The sequence below is a fragment of the Macrosteles quadrilineatus genome, unplaced genomic scaffold (genome assembly GCF_028750875.1).
Source record: "Macrosteles quadrilineatus isolate MER2022 unplaced genomic scaffold, UCM_ALF_1.0 Scaffold_13__1_contigs__length_4303367, whole genome shotgun sequence".
In the NCBI taxonomy this organism is placed as follows: Eukaryota; Metazoa; Arthropoda; class Insecta; order Hemiptera; family Cicadellidae; genus Macrosteles; species Macrosteles quadrilineatus.
Window position 1 is genome coordinate 482,910 of NW_026542606.1, and position 21,328 is coordinate 504,237.

At 34.4% G+C, this 21,328-nt stretch overlaps 1 protein-coding gene across 5 annotated transcripts in view; it reads right to left on the reverse strand.

Moving 5' to 3' along the window:
• The window catches only part of LOC129004934 (myelin transcription factor 1-like), a 197,071-nt gene that overhangs the window by 89,393 nt on the left and 86,350 nt on the right, over nucleotides 1-21,328 (reverse strand). The gene's annotated exons all lie outside the window — the stretch shown is intronic.

Sequence of the window (21,328 nt, forward strand, 5' to 3'; positions counted from 1 at the left end):
ACTCTGGGGTTCGAGCCGAGGGGTGAGGGGGAGAGGTCGGGATATTGATCAAATTGCTGATACGATATGCATACTTCTCGGTCATCTCGCCTAATATTGGGACCAGTCTCATCTAGGGATAACCCTTCCATTACCACCAGTTAAATCTGATCCTGTAAGGGTTTGGTTTATATTAAAGCTTAGCCAAATTTATGTGTTCATATAACGTACTCAGGACCTTGCAATGAAACTTGGCACGCTAGAAAGTTAATAAGACTGATATTAAAATAGTTTTTGTGAAAAATGCAATACAAATAAAATACCCCCGCCGCAGCAAACCTGCCGTCCAAGCAAATTTCCATTTGGCTAAATTGATTTTCAATTGATCTATTTAAATAACATTAGGTTTAACGAGTACCTAGGTTTGCTGCTACATGGAATCTAATAAAGTGTGTGTTTTAAGTAAAATAATTATTGCTTAGTATAAAATGAATATATTTGCCAAGTTTGATTAAAAGATATCCATAAACAAGCAAACTACAACATTTTACAATATTCTCCATAAGAATAACATGGGAATTTTTAATTTACCATTTTTTAGTTTTCTCCGTAACCAATAACCGTACAAAAACACTTTGATATACTGAATTGTTTGTTTTTGTAAGCTCTTTAAGAAGGTTTAGAGAAAAATTGGGAAATTTTGTGTTTTGAGGGTCAAAAGTGAGAAAAACAAATTTTCACCCCATAAAACCCCCCATAAAACCCTGTTCCCATGGTCCGATCATGCTGGATCGCGAACTCATTCACGTTTATCCCGCCTTACACCTTCAAACCAAATTTCATCAAAATCGGATAAAAATTACTCAAGTTATCGTGTTCACGGACACATATATATATAAATCTATATATATATATATATACATATACATATATAAAAATTTGAACGCATGGTGTTTTTGGCCTCTGGGAACATCAAAATGAAAAAGTAAATCGGTCACGGGCCTAAGTCTTACCATGAGACCTACGGTAATAGCTACTTCCCTATAGGGAAATTCGCTAAAAAAAAACACAATTTTGAAACAAGTCATTGAATCAGTAAGAGTTGTATAAAAATATAACGAACTTAGAAGTAGAACTAGTGAAATGGTGATTTCCCATCGGTCTAGGTATACGAATTGGGATATTAATTTACAATTATTTGTAAACAAATGTTTTATTAACAAAGAGTGTTAAGAGAATAGATTCAAAACAATTGTTTGTTTATGAATAAATAGCTTTACGTTGTACATACATACGCATTTTTATGTATCAGAAATCGTCTTTTGTAAGAATACCAATACCAAGCAGTGTTTGAAAATGTATTCGTTAAACACATAGAGAGCATGAGTGTCAAGATGCTGAGAATGTTTTAGTGATAATGAAGCTTACATTTCGCGAAAATCTAAACAGTAAACCACAAAATATAGAAGCAAACACTCTTTTGTCAGAACCCCACAATATGCCGAAATGAGGGAAAAACGACGAAAAAACGAATGTGGACTTGAGACCCTCGAAAGATCCTTATAGGTTTAATATAGGTAGCATTATTGGGCTTGGGGCAATATGAGAAAACAATGGGGCGATCTTCCGCCCTGAGTGGGGAATAAACCTCTTCTGACTTTTAATTACCCGGCATCCCCCGCCGAGCAAATACCCGCCAAACTCACCTCCGAGGCGGGAAAAATGCAGCGGGAAGGATAATCCTAAAAGTGTGACATAAGCTTCGTCTGATAGCTCATGGATTACCTAATGATTCTAGCAACATTGTTACACGTGCATGGAGTTCTTAAATTGAAAAGTTTGTTAAGTATTTTGCTACCGTAAGGTAAGAATTTTAGAGCGGGACTTTTCGTTAGATGCATCGCTTTTAGCCTCGATAATGCTAATGGTAATTAAAAAGTTGGTCACCAGCTCTTATCAAATACCTAAGATACATGTATTGATCATATAAGGTTAAATTATGTTTTGTAATAATACACAATTTAATTTCTGTTTTTAGCTTGCCTATCAAGAAGTGAAATTTTAAAAATCTTATTCTTAGATGTAACTTAATATTTTAAAAACAAAGATGTTTTGTGTAGAGTTTTGAAAATGAACAGCGTTGAATTATCTTAACTTTGTTAAGATATACAAAATATAATGACCCTCGCAATAAACATTTCCTGCATCGTGTATTGTGTCTTATAATATCTGCGATCTAGTTTAGTTAATTAATTCTACCTCAAACTTTCCAAACACAGCAGCCTCCATATTTTCATAACAGAGCCGAGCCTAGTTTGAGCAGTTGGTTCAAACTTCCAACTTGACCAGAGCCAACAGTAGGAAGGTCAAATGACAATAACCTCCTGATCATTTGATTCAACAGAGGGCTCATGAGATGTTATTGTAGGGCAGTGGTAGACTACCCGTTGCTAATACACTATACAGTACACACATACGACAGAGACTGCCATGTTTAAGTTTTAAATTGTAATTTACTAACTTTTTTACCATCAAAATGAATGTTCAAGGTATTTCATACACTTTTTACACAATTCTGGACTGAATATTTCATATGTGGATTTACTATTTAATATCACTCTACGACTACCAGCCATAGAGTGACTGACGTGGGTTGATTAATATGAGAGATTGTTTGGAGATTGGGGACTAAAAACAGCTAGTTCACATATACAATTCATAGTTCATACATTCCATTTGTATTACTTAAGTATTCATGTTACATTTAATGGGTCCTTAACTTAAATTCCAAGAAGAAAACGTGACATTAACAGTAGGCGGATTAGGGCGGTAGTTGATGTTAGGGAGGCGACGACACGACTGTATTAGCCAGATAATGTTCATATGGGACGTGTAATACCGTCACACGCCCACACAAACACACGTTTACCCCATGTCTTGGAGATGTTAAGGCGCATGTTCAGTTTCATTCTACTTTTAATACAAAAAGTTACTTTCGAATGAGTAATAAGAGAAATACACAGCTGAAATGTTGGATCGGCACTGAGTGATACTCCAACAGAATTTTGCTGTAAGTAATTTCGTTCTAACATTAAACATAAAAAAAACCAAAATCTCTCAAAAAAGTTTCAATAATCAAGAGCCTATACCATATACAATTTTAGGTACATTTTAAAATTCTTACGCCTAGTTTAATTTTAAATAGTGTAAATCAAGAAAAAAAATCAACAAGAAACTTAAACCTTTTCCTCACAAAACGGACATCAGCCATCATGTGATATAAAACCAACGATTATATACGGAATAAACAGTAAAACAGACGATTGATCAGAGATACACACATAAGTAACACACGTAAGTATGTAAAAATGCTACGATTGTTAAATAACTGAACCTAAATAACACCTTAATAAATTATGAAATAAATAAACCATTTTATTAGAGTGAAAATCTTCATGCAATTGTTCGTTTGAAAGGTGTGTTGTGTACGTGTCCCACTTTATATAAACTGTGTAACGTAAGGTAAAGAAATTTTCTTTCGGTTATCGAAACCCATTCTCTTAACTCTCCTACAGCTTCTTCAACCTTACCTTAATTAAATGTCTCTCTCTTACTTCACCCCAATGTGACGTCACGCCAATGTGGTTCCTGATATGAAAATTGCCCCAAAGGGGCGCCACCACTTGACGACTCACGGGCTCTTACACTTTCAAAAATGCTTTCTTTTTGCAGTTTATAGCTTGATTTTCTCTCCTAATGTCAGTTTCGGTAAATTATACACGGTTCTTTTTAATGTGTAAAAATGCATGAAACTAGCTGACATTAAAAATATACTCATATTTCTAAAAGCTTTTTTTGCTTTGCCTAAACTTTGATATATGTTTTTAATTATGCACTTGTGTCAGTTGTTCGCCAAACTACCGATTCAAGGTCAAATACCAATTCAAATCAATTATAAGCAAATTGTAATGTGTAAAATATTTTACTTAGCAAAACCCTTATTAGTTTAACGTAAATGCTGGAAATAAGTTCATATTCTAGTTTTTTTTTATTAATTTAATTTTGAATTAAACTAATAATTATATCAGTTGACATAGTTTCACAGTTGTTAATTAACTGGTGATGGAATTATATTGGTTTACCCTATTTCGTAAATATATATTTAGCACATTAGGTTCAACATACATATTATGTTTCAGAACCGGAAAAAATATGTTTTCCCTAACTGAACATACGCGTCATATGTGGAGTTAAACTATCCTTTAAGTATGACAGCCGGTTAGTTTATCTTTTAAATTTATAACGACCTAAATGTTGTAAAATAATTATGGATAAATACAATTCCAGATACCCGAAGATCATGGTTAAGAAGGTTGTTTTCGTTCTGTTATACCAGTAATGACTGTATTTGTGGCAGAAAATCATGCAGCTCCTCTAATGTGGGTGTCTTTGTGTGTGGATATAGTTTACTAGTCTACGAACCATATCCCTTCACAAAATTAAAATTCATCCCTTAATTAAAATTTATACAAGATCATAAAATAATCGGATTTTTGAGAATGAATATTTTTGTTACATAAAACTATAAATACAAACAACATATTACGCAAACTCACAAGGCATAAACACGATAAACCAAACAAATATACGCAAGATAATTACTCATAAACAACCAACAACCCTGGAAAGTTGAGGATAATTTGTGGTTTTATAAAACTTCGTCGAGGGAATATCACGTGAGGGGTGGAAACATGTAATTATTTCCAGATGGAATAAAAATTTAGCGAAACTTCCCCGGCAATAAATATCAGAATGTAAAAAGTAGATCTTGATAAGGAGTTTGGTGGAGGGAGGGACGTATTCAAACATTGGGGTGAGATGTACTATACCTATGGAGTGGCTATTTTGGGTTGGATTTAGATAATATTTCCTTATAGGCCTACTGTATTTATCAACTGATTAGTCAACCCCCAGTCACTTTTAACAGGTACGTAATTTTAATAAGACTTGGCAGTGTAAATTTGAAGGTTTTGAAAAAGAAAGAAACTTAGCAATGTAATAAAACCCAATACTGGGTCATAGAACGGGTTGAACCGTTGTAGCATTGATATTAAAGGGGTACAGGGTAATGTATAACTATCCTACCTATGTTTGTCATAATTGAACATCGTCGTCTGAATTGAAAAATAGAAGGTATGTTTGTATAAACTGTTGAAGTTTCTGTGATGACCAATTATAAAGTCCTAAATATCTGTTGGCGGAAACATACTTTTTAAATGAATAATGCGTTAGTAGTTTAAGTAAAATTAACTAAAATGTTATAATCTGATAAATTTGCATACACCAGTATGTACACAAGCAGTATTTTTTAATTGGCTTGAATTTATTAAGTTAACAATTTATACACGGTATAGTCCCAGGTTAAGAGAGGCAAATGCTCCATTACTACGGCCACAACACTTAAAGGGTGTTTTAATTTACCAATGGAGAGGAAGACTAAAGTCTGAAGGGGTTGAAAAAATCCCTTTAGGACCCTTGACATCAACCCCAGTCCTTAACCCTTTCTTGAGCCGCTGTTTTATGATAAGGGAGTCTTAAGGGATAAGATTGTTAGCTACCTTACCATTTACTGTCTTGCCTTCCTCTTTATTTATCAATTTCTACTTTTAAACCTACTAAGCATTGTTTTATACATTTTAAATGTTCAACTTAATGATTAAATTAAAATAGCTTAATAAATTAAACATGATGATTACATTAGCTTGCATTGTGTACCAAATACATTACCAGGGCCCAGGATCCGACTCCGGGACTCATACTCCCAATTTAACTTACTCGTCTGAACAGGAGCGATGTTATTTTTGTGTCTCGGTCGAGGTTAACTGGAGTTTGGATTGGATTGGGTCTGTTCTGGGGTGAGGGGAGGGAACAATTAGAGGTGGTTCAAACACGCCAATCAATTTAGCCGTCACGATCACAGGAAAAATTGTATTGACAGACGTAGTTTGATTTACGGCCACATCTACCTTGAGAAATTGTATGACAAAAATATAAATGTGTTCCAATGTTTTATTATGTGATGGTATAGTTTCATACACATGATATTAATTATTATGTAAATACTTTTCTGGAACGGGAAAAAGAGTGTATACATGATACAGCAACAGTATTACGCGTTATGGTTTATGAAAATATCTGTGTTTAAATGTACGAAATTAAACTAAAATTAATGAGGTATGTGGGATTAAATTCGTTTTGTAAGTACATGGCAATGCTCTGAGTGACAATATTAGGCTGAATATTGCAAAATTGCAAACCAACTCCCTAAATCCGATGTACCCTTCAGTCCACCACATTTCTAGGGCGACTTGCATTGTAAGCAGTAAAACTGAGAGACTAGACGATTAACGAGGCAAACCTACAACACAAAATCATGACCATACACAACATACCCAATAGCCCTACCCATAACTCGCGTCATTACAATCCTACCCAGTTAAGTATTCATCGCAGCCGCAACGGGCGCAAGTTAATGGCAGCATAAAACAAGCCGCACCACCTCGGGGCGTAAAAACACAGAGGAAGGGTTAGAGGCTGCACGATTTGCCCATCATTCTTAGCGTTTTTGTCGCGGGAAGGAAGTACTTATGACGACGACTGCCTTTACAGCTCCCTGATCGGTAGTAAAAAAGGGTTGCCAGTGATAATTCAGGGGGCGTCTTTTACCCCCTGTCTCCCTCAACCCATATTCTCTCTCTCTCGCACCCTGGGATTAAATCATTCCGTTTGTGATTTGTCTTTTCCCGACGAAATGCGAATTGTTTTCGGTTAAATCTTTCCTTCGATGAAAGCATGTGGGGACCAGAGTTTAATTTATATGGTAATACAAAGCTTGTGGATTTAAATTTTGGTAATAATATATATAAGTGGAAGCTGCTATAGTACAATGCTAAGGTAGTCCTAGCTTATTTCTTTTGATTATTTTTTCAATTTGTTGTTTTTTATTCATTATAGTATTATTATTTCTTTTCAGTGACAACTGAAAGAAAATAAACGTTATTGTAAACTCATAAAAGTAAATCCTAATTAACCAATAATGATTAAATAAGTGTGTATTGGGATCAAAACGTTTATCAGGAAAAGATCATAAAAACTGCGTCAGTGCATCCACGCAATGTATCAACCGTAGAAATAAACTAAACTGAAGAACAATGTAAGAAGATTGAAGCTTGCACTTACACAGCATTAATTCAGATGAAAGTCGATCGCAGTTCTTCTATCTCACAGGATACTGGAAGGAAAGCGGTATTTAAGAAACAGATAGCGAAAAGTTACCCCTTATCAGAGACCACACGCTACCCTATTTTTCCGTCTGGGGTCACGCCGCGCCGTCTCCTAATTCCAAAAACACTATCTACATCTGAGCAGTGCATCATGTCACAATTACCAACCTTGTAAAAACAACCTCCGGCCTCACTTGTAACAATCTTTGAAAAATTATTTCCCTCCCCGCCCCGCTGCAGAAAAGTTGTACGATTACAATAATTAGACTGCTTCCTCCGGGCGGTCGGTTTTTAAATCGGTATGTTTCCCAGTTAATAAGATGTTTCTTTAAATTTATTTAAGAGGTTTTTAGAAACTTTATTAACATAATTATGTACATAGCTTGCATTACTGCAGTCCACTGCAATATTTGCGTATTCTACATTAATATATTTTGTATGAATTAGCACTATTAAGCAATTTTGTTAGATTATGAAATGGACTTATGAAACTCTTCTATTAATATTCAATCACCAGATAAGTCTGCGCTTTGAACTTTTTCCTAGTTTAAATGAGGAAAAACTATTCCAAATGGTTTAGCAAGATTGGAATACTGTACGGAAAACTTTTAAAAAAATCCTCAGAACCGTTGTTTAATATTCAGTTAACCTTTATCCTTGACAAAACTTATTCCCTATAAACTGTAAAAACACTTTTACAAATCTACAGGTACAAATAAAAAATTAAAATTAATTAAAATTTAATTTATATAAACTAAAATAATTTTAAAATAATTTTTTATATGAAATAAAAATTTTAGATTTTTTTTTATTTACATAATTGTAAATATTTGGGGTTATTAAGACAAATTATACCAACCTTTAAATAAAACGTCAATTTATTTCACCACAAAAACACAATAGAAATCTTAAAAACAAATAATCGGCTTTACCACACTTCCCCTCGTCAAAACGAAAAACGATCCGTCAGAGAAAAGGGGGAACTGCAAATTGTCACACGAACTCTCAGTCTCAAAACATTCATAACTTGGCGAATAAACACTTTTAATTAATATGTGAAACTTTCCTTTTGGGATATGGAAAATTTGAGAAACCGAAGAAGGAGGGGAAAGTCATGACCAGCTGTTACAGGAAACCCCTCCCGCCCCTCTACTAGACGGACTTGCCATCAGCTGTAATTAATTAAAGGACGTTGAAAAGGGATGACAAGTGACGTAAGGGCAACGGCTCTTTAAAAACCTCCCCACGCGCCAGTAGAGGAGGGAGGAACTCCGTGTGCGAAAATCTATTAACACGTTCACAAACGAAATATTTACCTTTCTTTTGTCAGTCGACACGTAGCTTTGAAGCGGTTTTCGCGATTTGTTTTCTCTCGAAACACTTATGAGGGGTTATCACACATTGGGTCTGATTTAATTATTCACAGTCACGTTTTCTCTCGTGTTTCCCACAATTTATTACTAAGGGTCAGTTACTCTGTTGACAATAAATTAGCGTTTTGATACACACAAATAAAGAATTGGCTACAACAATCGTTCGATAAACCAACACCACGGTAAGTGGATTATCGCATTTAAAATATAATGTATTATGAATAAACCGTGTTGATTTAGATACATTAATTGAATGGTGTTCAAACTGTTAAGTTTTATAAATGTAAATTAGCAGGTAACACTCTTTGGAATGATTAAAGAATCCATTTACTTAAAAGAGGAGGATTTCTGAACGTGTATGATCTATGAAATACGTCTTCATATTCTAGTAAAATTCAATTTACATAGCTACATAAAATAAAAGTGGAATTGCAGAACTCTGTAGTATGTAGGATAATGTATAACGAAATAAAAAAAAAAAATTAAACAGGTCTCCAAGGATGAAAAATTGTAAAACCTATCTTTGACCGCATAAATCGTGAAGAAAATAAATTGACTTATCCGACTAACTGTATATGAATATGTAAACAACAATAAAAAAAAAACTTGTCAACCTATATTTATTTATGGTGTAAGTAATTAAAACGTCTCAAAATCTCCTTACAATTCCTTCAGTCCGCAACAGTGTAATAAACGCTGACATGCCCGAGGATGTACATAGTTTTGTTTTTGGCCGCTAGGGGCTCCAGGCGCTGCGGTCACCGAGCATGTTTGTGGTTTGTACCCCCTCCTCCAGCCCTTGCAGCAACCCTTAACTTTAAACTTCCGAAATGAATGAATTTCTAAAAAATGACGCCACAGCCAAGGCGGGGCTGCGCGCCTCGGGGGCTACTCAAACTCAAACTTCTCATTCTGCACCCCTAGTCTCAACCCTCAACCCTTCGATGCTGTCACTCTTTCCCAATGTTAATTTCCTTCCGGGCTAACAGCCCAGCAAGACTTCGCTCTTATAACGTAAGCGTCTTAGAGAGGTTGTCACGTTTTAATGTGTTTTGTGATTTAAGTGCGCCGTCTGAAAGTCTTATCGTAATTCATTTGGATGGAAAACTATAAATTAATTGTGTAAAGAGAGTAGCCTATGTGGTTTTAATATAGAGTAATAAAATAATATAGAGTAATAGTAATAATATAGAGTAATAATTTTAATATAGAGTAGTTTAGAGTAATAAAAACATCATGATTTGTAAAAAAAATACTAATTTAGATGGTAATAAAGATATTTTTGCCAACCGAATAAAATCATATAATTAATGTTGTCCGATGTGGAATAGATAAAATATCATTAAATTTTCGATATTCACTATAAACCAATTTTACAATTTTGTTGAAGTTGCATTTTGTAATGTTTTTACGGTTGAACTACAAGCCCAAGGTATTTTGGGTAATTTTTCTATCACATTTTTGGGCTTTTAATCTCCACTTATTACGTTTCCATGTAATAACTTAGTATAATGTTCTAAAATGTGAATGGAAATGTTATCTGCAACAGATTTTGGCTAACAGTGGGTTAATATTATTTTAATACATAAAGAGTATCAAAATCCTGTACAAATAATTTCATTCAAATTGTTTTCAGAATTGTTATTCACGCATAGTTTCTGATGCATAAAGATTATGTCATAGCCTAGGGCCTAAACAATAAATAACATACAAACACAAAACGATAGTATTTTAGATAAACTGATCGAACTAAAATTTAAAATAAGAAAACGTATGTAACAATTTTCATTTACAACTCATAAGTAAAATTTATATCCAAGTAATATCATACATTAACAATTAAATACATATAGATCAATGTTGCAAGACTATAAGCAAGAGGGCTCTGTTGTCCACACACATGCTTATTATCAGAAGGGTGTAAGTGTAGGAAGGGACACTGACACAGCTTCACAGCCCTTTTAATTGGACTGATACTGATACACACTCCCCCGGCCATCGTGTCCGGCTTTATGACACAAATATTTGCCGGACAGTAGCTTTTTATTTTCCCGCTTAAGTGATTGTGTTCGGATAAACGCTGCAATGCCGTTACTCAAGCTTTAGCCCCACTGGCCGGCGCGGCGCGGCGTCGCCTCTTGCAGTTTTGTTGACCACTTTATTGATGGGGTTGCTTTTATGACTTATTTCTGTGATTTGATTTTTCAAGGAGATATTTTATTTTTATGGATTGCAGGAATTTATAGCTATAAAGTCTAAAGTATTACAACTTTTTTTTAAATGTATGTCCCATTTTATTATTTTCATCTAACTTATATTGAAGAATGTAAAGGCGCAAATGTTAATTGCAATTTAAATTATACCCTTTACCAATTTCCTCGTTGATTTTGGACTGTGTTTATTAATCTTATAAATTAGAGGAATCCATAGCCAAGATTCGATGTATATTGTAGTAGGCTTCTTTATGACGCTAATTAATAATGAAAAACCCATTATTTTAAAACAATTCAAGTTCAAAGCTAAGCTAATCTTGTGCATCACCATCTATCATTTACGTTAACACATCAAAACGTCAGGCGAGTATTTATTTCAATACAGCAAATGACTTTCGTATTTCTGAGTCATTTGCCTATACTTGAATTTCTTTCTAGTAAATATACCACGTCTTAACAGATAATCTAAAATTAATCAAACTTGACAAAATAAACCTCAGTTTTCAATGTAAAATTGAACACAAATCCCGAGTTATTGCGCAAAAAACATCCCGAGTGGGTTGTTTATTCCAAACAAACAACTCTATTCACAGAAGGGCGATATTGGTAGTGGCGCTCGGACATGCCGATAATCCAAAAGACGAATATTGCCCCCACCCCTAGTACCAGACAATATTACGAGCTATTGCCTTGAGATTACGCGCGGCGACGAGGTATTATAACGAGCGAACGTAATTAGACGCTGTCAGCCCCATACGGACACATCAGCCTAAAACAAACCCTCCTCCCCACCATGACTTCCTCGTTTGCAGCTTTGGCGCCAAAAAATATGGGACTTTTTTGTGGATTAGAACAATGGAGATTATATAAACCATGATCAGTGTGTTTTGCACAGTTTTGAATTATTCTAAGGTTTGTCAGTATGTACTGTAATTGTGAAGAGCCTAACTACTATTTAAATGGTTTGAGTAAGTGTCGTCCAGCACCATTTATTGTACAACCATTACGAATTTATGTTTGTACAATGAATGGTGCAGGACGACAAATTGTACGATTGTACAATGGTGCAGGACTATTGTACAATAAATGGTCAATGGTGCCTATAATATTGGTGTAACAAAGTAAAATATCGTGTGTATTTAACATTCACGTAAATAAATGGAGGCAGTTGTCTAAATATTACCTAAGATGTGTTGAAAAATGATAATTATGATTACAAATTCCAAATTTTTACTTATTATAAATTTTACAGAGTAATTCAAGATTTTCTTGAAAGAATAAGCATATTAATCTACTTGCACATAATGCATCTGCACTCATTAACAGAAATGTAACTCAGATTTCGTGCATATTTACAACAGATTCATTATAAACAGATAATTGAAATGTATATACAATCAATTTAAGATGAACTACTAACTAAAGTCAAACATATAAAATAACACCCTTTTTGGAAACTTATTTGTCTTTGAAATAATCAAATTTATTTTACAACAAAAAAGTTATCCCAATGCATAACCACCATGAAATTAATTAGTAATAACAGCATTTTGACTCATATAAAAACCAATTGAGAACAATCTCCACTGAATTCAACCTGCTAAACCCACAATATCCAATCTAATCGGGAAATTGAACATGGAAAATAATAAGCGGAGAAATGGTGAAGGGAGGCGATAACCGTAACCACAGCCGAGCCCCAATCTGGAGCTCGGAGATCTCGTTAATATCCACACAAGGAGAGCGTGTATGCGAGACACGCAGCGGGGCTTACATACGTAATCCTACGGTGGCACGAACGTGGTTAATGAGAGCCTGACTTGACGGAACTTGGCCCACACGAGACGGGGCTTAGGCTAGCCACAGGGAAGTGACATGGGACCACTGCTGATCTCAGGATGGATTTGGATTTATTTACACGTTATGTAAGGTTTTAAATTGTAACTGTAGGTTTGAGGAATTGAATACTAAATAATAAACACAATAACATCCATTTGTGGGATATTTTTTGATAGATTTAGTTAAATTTGTGGCATGGTTTACGGATATCTGTGTGGATTTATTATATGTATGCTAATAAATACAAATGTAACAATAATATCCTTAATGAACAAATACGATGGGAATTTTAAAATTATATTTATTTTTCCGAATAAATAAAAAATATGTATAAATAAATAAAAATCGTAAGCATACTAATTTCAAAATATCATTTTACATTTGTCCCTTGTTTTAATTTCTATCTTTATGTTGCAGTTTTCGTTTATTTATATTGTAGTCTTAGACATTAAAATGGTTTCAAGTAGGACTTATGAGTTTACGCACCATCTATCTATATATTAATAGGCAAGCATGTATCTTTAAAACCTTTTTTCTCAGCTCGTGTGTATCGTAGGGAAAATCTACGCATACCGTTAGAAAGCTATTTTCCTGTAGGTGTGCAGAATCCCTTTATAAATTAAAATAGGCTCAAAAATAAGCACAAAAAATGAATTTGAAATTTTAAAAAATTAACATGGGTCATATGGGTTGCTATGGTGATGACAAAATAACAACAAAATATAAACAGAAAATCAAAACAAATGGAAGACATTTCAATCACATGTTTTATTTACAGTGTGGGGTGAAAATAGAGAAGTTTGCACAAAACATACTTTTGGTCGATTTTTCGACCACGGGGCGTACTCTCGTTTATTATTATTTCATGCAGAAAAAGAAACTGTTTAACTAAAGTAAACAATACAACCTGTATTGATTTACCTAATTTTCAACTCTGTCATTTACTAAACCAATTAAATGCAATTGTTTTTAAATGGGTTACTATACCAGTTACGAATTATATCGATGGCTAATACTGAATTTACTATGATAACTGACCGATACAGAAATAGTCAATCTGAGTTAAAACATAACACGGTATAACTATGTATACTATCTGCGTGGCGCGCGGTGCGGCGGACTGGCAAGACGGATCGCCGCGCCGTGAGACAGACTTTGATGAATGAAGGGTTCACACCAAGCAGCAGCCATCACTCAGCAACCCGCTTAGGTGCGAACGATATTTTAATTTAATGAATCACTCTACATTTCTCCGTCGCACACAATGCGAAAATGTGAAAACGTTTACAGCTTTCAAACCGATTGTCACTTGAAGGAGCTATTTGTCAAATCCCATTGTAGAGAAATAACTCGAGTTTTTCACTGCCCTCTCATTTACGCTTCCTTGAGAGAAGTTTACCCGTGCGGAAAGGCCTAATGTGGTGTCACCAGCAGCGTTTATATTTTTTCACTCCCCAACCCCCTCTACGACCCTGTAACCACCCTTCAAGACCTTGGACGCAGCGGCTGTGACACCGGGGAAAAATGAGAATCCGGGACGATTACGCCACGCGAAGGTAATCTTTTGATTAATGATTCCTGGAGAGCTTTGAGATAGGTTGATCTTTTACTCTGCCTTGATTGTTCGTAGCAACTGGAGATTTCTGGATTATACGGCACGAAATCAATCTCAATACTATAAGGATCTTAATTGAAGTTTACTGGATTATAATGACAAATAATTCTAATTGGTTATATCTAATTGGTAATTGGTAATATCATTTAATTGGTTGCTTTGAAAAATAAAATTAAATCTCTACCTCTAAATTAGATATTAAATATAGTTAGGTACTAATCTAGTATGCATTCCATGCGATTTAAATAAGTCATTAATTTTGAGAGTGTATGTACAGTTTGATTTAAGTATTTATTTTTAATACTAACTGATATAATGAGTAAATATATTTAGCTGGATATAGATCGGTAGTTAGTAACATACTGACTGGTAGTTAAAACTCTTTACTGAAATCCTAATAAGACTTATTAACTTATTAATCTGAGCATATATATAGTGATTGAAAATCAATGCTGACCAATAAATATGTGAAAATGTAGTCTAGTGTGCAAACATACGAAAGCCGAAGTTCTGAGACCAATTCACGTACCACCATTCTATACTCCAACATTCGTCCAAGCTTCTATGAGTACAGCTAAGGAGAGACCGTCAAACGATCAAACGATCAAGTAAGATAAAGCAGACACGTGATGACGTTAATCAACACTGGCTGAGATCCTAAGTGTGAGAAGACAAAAGACCTGAGTAGAGCACGGAGGGAAGGTAGGTATGTACCGGTATTGTTGCTTACATATAATTGAGTTTCTAGTGAGAAAGCTACACGCTTACACGTACGCCTTTCGCAAATATTCAAATGGATCTGAGAAGAGTACAAAGTGGAAAAAGGGGCAACTCCAAGTTTCAAAACTTGAAACTCCCCCTCCGCCCCCACAACCACCATCTAAGACTGATTCTAATGAGAACCGCGGAAACTTTAACCACACCCTCTTATCTAGAGTCTTCATTTATGTTCTGTTTTGAGACAGATTTAAATAAAATTAAACCACTCTGAAAGACAAAGCTTGATAGAAAGTGGGAATTCGGCTTTTGTGAAGGGTTTGGTAAAGCACTCGGGTCTCCAGAATTCGATTTAAAGAGTAACTATTTTATGTTTTTTAGCTGCAATATGTAATTTAGAGATTAAAAATTAAGGTTCGCTAGGAAAAATAATAAAACTATATTTTAATTGCTCTAAACGTCATTGTTTGCGGCAATCCTCCAAAGAACCACAGAGTTAAAAAAGAAAGACATGCCACGCTGATCGGAGGGGCCCGTTTAATGTTTAATGGATAATTTCAAGGGCGCTCTTAGCCGGGGGAGTCCATTGCAAATTACCCCCATATTGGTTGATGAAGTAAAAACCCATCGATCATACAATTAGCGACTAGATCAATCACCTCCACCTCCCCTCGCCACAGACTTCCGTCAAGAGAGGTTTTTAAATGACATAAAAAGACCGAGAGAGGCGTGAAAGCTAATGGACGAGCAACAAGTGAAAAATAACCGACGATTCACGAGACTGCTGGTCTTAGGGGTCGTCCGTACAGTTTGCTGTTTGTTGTTGTTAGTGTATTTGTGAGGTTTCTATAGGATGAAGAGTATTTAACACATAAAATGTGAAGCCTATAGTCCTCAAAGCTAGAAGTCAATAAGTTTTTCCCCTACACGATATTTACGCAAAGTTTGTACATACACTTGATCTGGAAAAAGGTAAGCAATAATTTGAAGGTATTTGTTCATCGATCTCCATTGTTGTCCATATCTCGGAAAGCCTTGAATTGTAATAATTCTACAAACCAGAAGTCACGAAAAAGGTACATATTAAAATTAACAAGTATGGTCGTTACATTTTATGAGAGATAAATTATTATTTTAGTTGATTTAGCTCATTTGAGTCACATATGTTTCAATTATTTCATAAAGATTAAACAGTCGACTGACGGGGGTAATACTTACATATTGTGCATGCAAAGAGCTCTAACGCCGAGCATGTGTAATATTGAGATCAGTAGGCCAATGAGGAAGTATTTAAATTTTTATCAAGGGTATTTTCTGTTGATTCTCAAAATCTGTACAATATCTCAACATTTTGCCTTTTAATAAAAAGATAATTTAATAAATTGTTCAGTTATTTATGCAGCAGTTTATTCCTGATGAATATTATTAATTAGATATAAAAAAACACATAATTTCAGAGCAAAAATGGATCTATTTTAAATATAAGTTACGCTACACACTTTTCTTATTTTTCAATACAAAGGGACCCGGGAGAGTTCTTTATTTTTTGATAACATGGCCCATCGATTGATTGACATTTTATCCATATCTATAAAAGCTGATAAATCGTAAGTTTTTCTAGCACCTTAACACTACGTTACCAAAACCAGATGAGCAAAAAACGTTTTCAAACAGAATATCTGCGTTGTAATAAAGGTCTGTTCCCCTACACTGAAATATGCTGTTGTGAAATAGGAGAATATTTGCAAGTAAAACGTCTCTTACAAGTACATCTCCTGGGACTCTCCCCTACCTGATCCACATCCTCGTCCTGCATCTTGACCCATCCTGGCTGCACTCACTGCTCTGCTGGGAAATTGCGGGACCCTGCATAAATCCTCATCAGCGCTAGTCGTTAAGTCATCGCACAGTATTAAGGGACCGCCACAAATTTTATAAGTTAATTTTCTGTGCGGAATTGCCCCTGTAAGGAGAAACCGCGATTGGAAAATATAAGGGATGATATGGCGCTCTGGGGTGCACAATAAAATTATGCTCACAAAATTATAACTTATGGGAAACGGTATACTGTATTAGATTGAATGGATGTGAGGAGTAAATAATCCTGAGCTATTTAGTATTCTAATGTTAATTGACTTGTAGAAAACTACTAAAAGATAGTCCATTAATTATTTGAAAATGTAATGGGCTTATTCAATACAGTTTTGGAGTAACACATAATGGTTTTTATGTTTCAACAAATACAAGAAACACTTTTTTTACAAATAAAATTAAAAAAGAAATTTAAAGTTTTTATTATAAAAATTGCTATATATATGTTTAAGACTTTTTTTACTATTGCAAGCTCTGGTTCATACTTTTCAGCTTCATGCGAAAAGTGATAATTTAGGTATCTGTCTCTTCATTTTATAATATTCTATAAATATTTATCTGACTATACAGCATCATTGTACAGACGTTTAAAGTTGGTACAGTTATTGATATTTTATACAAAATTTAGTACAAAAGTAGTTATATACGTCGTTTCTTCGCTATTATATCACCTAAACACTGGTATAAAATGTCATGAGTTGAATATGTCAAATGTTGAAACACTTTCATAAATGTTACGCTGACGCAATATAGTTTACTCATACTGGAATCGACAACACCAATCAACATTTAAAATCAAATAAAGGACATTTCTTGACACGACATTTTCGTGCACTAAACGTTTGATAGCTTACCTAAGTGTTATCCTCTATGAAAACCTCTCAACAAGCGGTGGACCACTAAGCTAACGATGGTTAGCCATTTTTCATACCGTCGGGAGAAAAGCCACTCAAAACACTTCCCCAGCCCTCATTTCTTTCAATATTTAATGCCCGGAAACACCTTTTGGGGCACTCACTTTGCCCGTAAGTCCCTAGCAGTCACAGACTCCCCTGGAATAATTCAGGAAATGTTATTACACAGAGATGGTATGAGATTGCTTTTTTTAACTGCATTATTATCTGCGCGGGGCAGCCTATTTAGCTGTCTTATTTGTTTTCCCCTTAAGATGCTTCAAGATGGATATTGTTTGAGAAGAATATGGTTTGCGTTGAGAATAAATCATTCCAAACAGAAATAATTGTTTAAATAAGTATTTATGTTGAACAGCTTTGATTGAAGTAAAATGTACTGAGTCTACTAATTTGTTAGGATTTTAAGCTCACGTGTGTAATGTGATAACTGTGGTAGTGGTTTGAAATTTAAAAATCAAGGAAATTAGGGGAAATAATTAATAGCTATAATTTTTAACATTAGAGCGTGAAAAAGGCATTAACCATATTCATAAGGTAAGTTTGCTAGTAATTAGTAAACAATCATATTATTTTAACATCAAGTGATACGGTATTTACTTGTTATATATTTCTCACTTCAAACAATTACTAAACATTATTTATGATATATGACGAATCCTATAATAGGATTTAAATTCAATTTGTTTAACCTTAGACAATTATTTGGAATGTTAAAAAAATAGCAATATTGATAATTACAATTATTTTATAAAGTGCATTCCCCGTTTGTACGAAGGTTTTACCTAGCTGTTTCCGATAGCACACTTATTCTCATAATATGTTGTTAATAGAAATCATGTAAGGAAATGAGACTAAGAAAAATATTTATTGTATACTAGCTTCATAAGTACTGTAAAAATGAATTATAAACCAATAATCACAATTAAGGAATACCCTATTGCACTATTTTCAAAGCAATTAGAACATACGCAATATCATGTTACTGAAGGATAATGAAATATCAAATTACTCTGGAATCACTTAAGGCTCTACTGTGCTTTGTAATATTTTAGCAACAATACAACGAAGAGCAAAGTTTCTACAACTACAAGCCGGAACAATATGAGCCGCCATCTTGAAACTGAGACGAGAGTTGGGTAAGTTGTGCAAGGAACATAGCCCTTGTCATCTTGTACATTCAACACTTTGAAATGTGCTCTAGTGGAAATTAAACTGGTTAAATGTTAATGTTAACTAAGCTTATTTAATAAAAAATTTACGCATTTATTAGCAAAAGTTGAGTTTTGGTTAATTCCAATGTGTGTATCGACTGGTTCATTGGTGTGTAACGTGTTAGGTTGTGTTATAGGAACCTATCCAAAATCTCATGTAGTATATGGTACTTGTGCAGCAATAAGTACCTTGCTACTTCTATAAAAATTATATTAATCGTTGAACTTCTAGCCTGGGTCGTGATTTCAAATTCTGGAAATAACGAACAACAGTTTACCGCGTCATAATGCCTTCAACCGATGGCTAAAATTCTGTGAAGCATATGGTAAAAGTAAATGTCACGGCAGTTTTGTTAAAAGCAACAGTGTGCCTACATTAGGACTTCTTAAGTTTTTAGTTTGCTGTGATCTATTTGTATTAGTGAAAGTTATTTTCTTAAGCAGTAAGGCTAGAAAAAATCATTAGAAGAATCCATATTGCAAAGTATACATGGTTATACGTAAACAAATGGATTCACAAAACCTCCTTCATTACAACTATTTTCATAATATTCATAAAGAAATTTGAGGTTTTCATAATCAAACATTCCTCTCCAAAGAATAAAATACATTTCTAAGAACAATGGACTGAGGTAAATTTAGGAGGAACATTAAAAGTCAAAAGTTTCACCAAAGCTTAAATTGTTCTTTGAGTCTAGTTGGAAAGAAGAATCTTAGCAAACTTTGGAGCTCATTGATTCTTCTGACTTAGTTTTAAACTCACAACATTATTGAAATAAGTTTCATATTTGTAAGTCACTACAAAAACGCCTTCTCAACACATGAACAAATCACAGCAAAACTTTGTTCAATTGAATTATTTTTGTTTGTGTATAAAAACGGTACAAACATTTTACAGATAGCTAGTACTCTAATTAATTTCAAGTGCATCACTTAATTATTTAAACTAGAAAGTTTAATATCCATCTATAAAATATCATAACAAAGATTACAACTAAATTGAAACGATATATTGAACAAGGCTTCATATAAAACATCTTCGATAAAACATAATTTCCATACATATACGTATTTTGGTGTTCCCAGTTAAAATATGTAAATATTTACTAAAAGGTGTGCCACATTAACGTTTAACTACTAATATAATAATTATACAAACACCAAAAACCACTTAAACAGCAATGCCGTTGTTAATTTCAGCCACATAATTAGCGAACCACATGCTAACCCAGCAAAACTTAAGGTAAATATAAAGAGCAGCGGCACTATCATGCAGCCCTGTGCTACCCCCATACCCCCTTGTACCGACGAAAGGCACAGTTTACGATACAGCCTATTATCGTGCCTTCCATGTATAAAGACGATATCGCATGAGCCATCACATAAAAACCGGCCACAGCTGAGCGCAGAGCGGCACCTACCAAGGTAATTATAGTATATTTTTCACCTCACGCTACGCCATCGCCTCTGGAATTTCCCAAGGTAATCGTACCCCCTCCCCCACTACCGATGAAACTACACCATGTATGCATTACCCCCCACCCCCTCACCACTGTCAACTGGTGCTCAGTCTTGCCGAACATTTGTTTACCGACGTGTTGTACGTCGCGTTGGCCCCTAAGCGCCTATCTTTACCCCTTGTCACAATTTGTTGTCTGCATATCTGTATGAGAAAAGTTGCAGGTTTCTGTTTTGTAACCGAGTTTGTTTCCTTCATTCAAGCTCACTTTAGTGTTGTTATATATGTTTATGTTTATAAATGTATACCTGCAAATATTTTACGATTGCAGAAAAATGATAAGATAAATGAGTAAGTTTGTTTTTATAATGCATGTGTTTTTCAAATTAGTTAACTGGATTACTGGGAGAGGAATAGAAATCGAAACGAGATTGATAACAGCAACCAAGTTTTTTTTGAAGTTTGTCAAACTAATGAAATCTAAAATGCTATCAACAGACACAACATTAAGAATTTATAAAACTATAATTAAACTGGTTTTTATGTGGTTAGCAAACAGGCACATTAACAAACAAAAGGACAAACTTATTGTTATTTTTCAAAACAAAATTTTGAAGAAGAATATTGTACTTATAAATGAAAATGGGATGTGGCGAATAAAAACAACCGAGAGCTCTGAGAACCGTACAATTATCCCAACATAGTTGCCATAATTAATAGTAGACGATTGAGATGGGCAATACATGCGAAAAAGAAGGGAGGATGAAGGTACAGTATACTTAAGAGGACAAACACATTGACAACCTCGAGGTACTCGCCCACTGGGAAGATAAAAGCTACGGTTGATTGACCA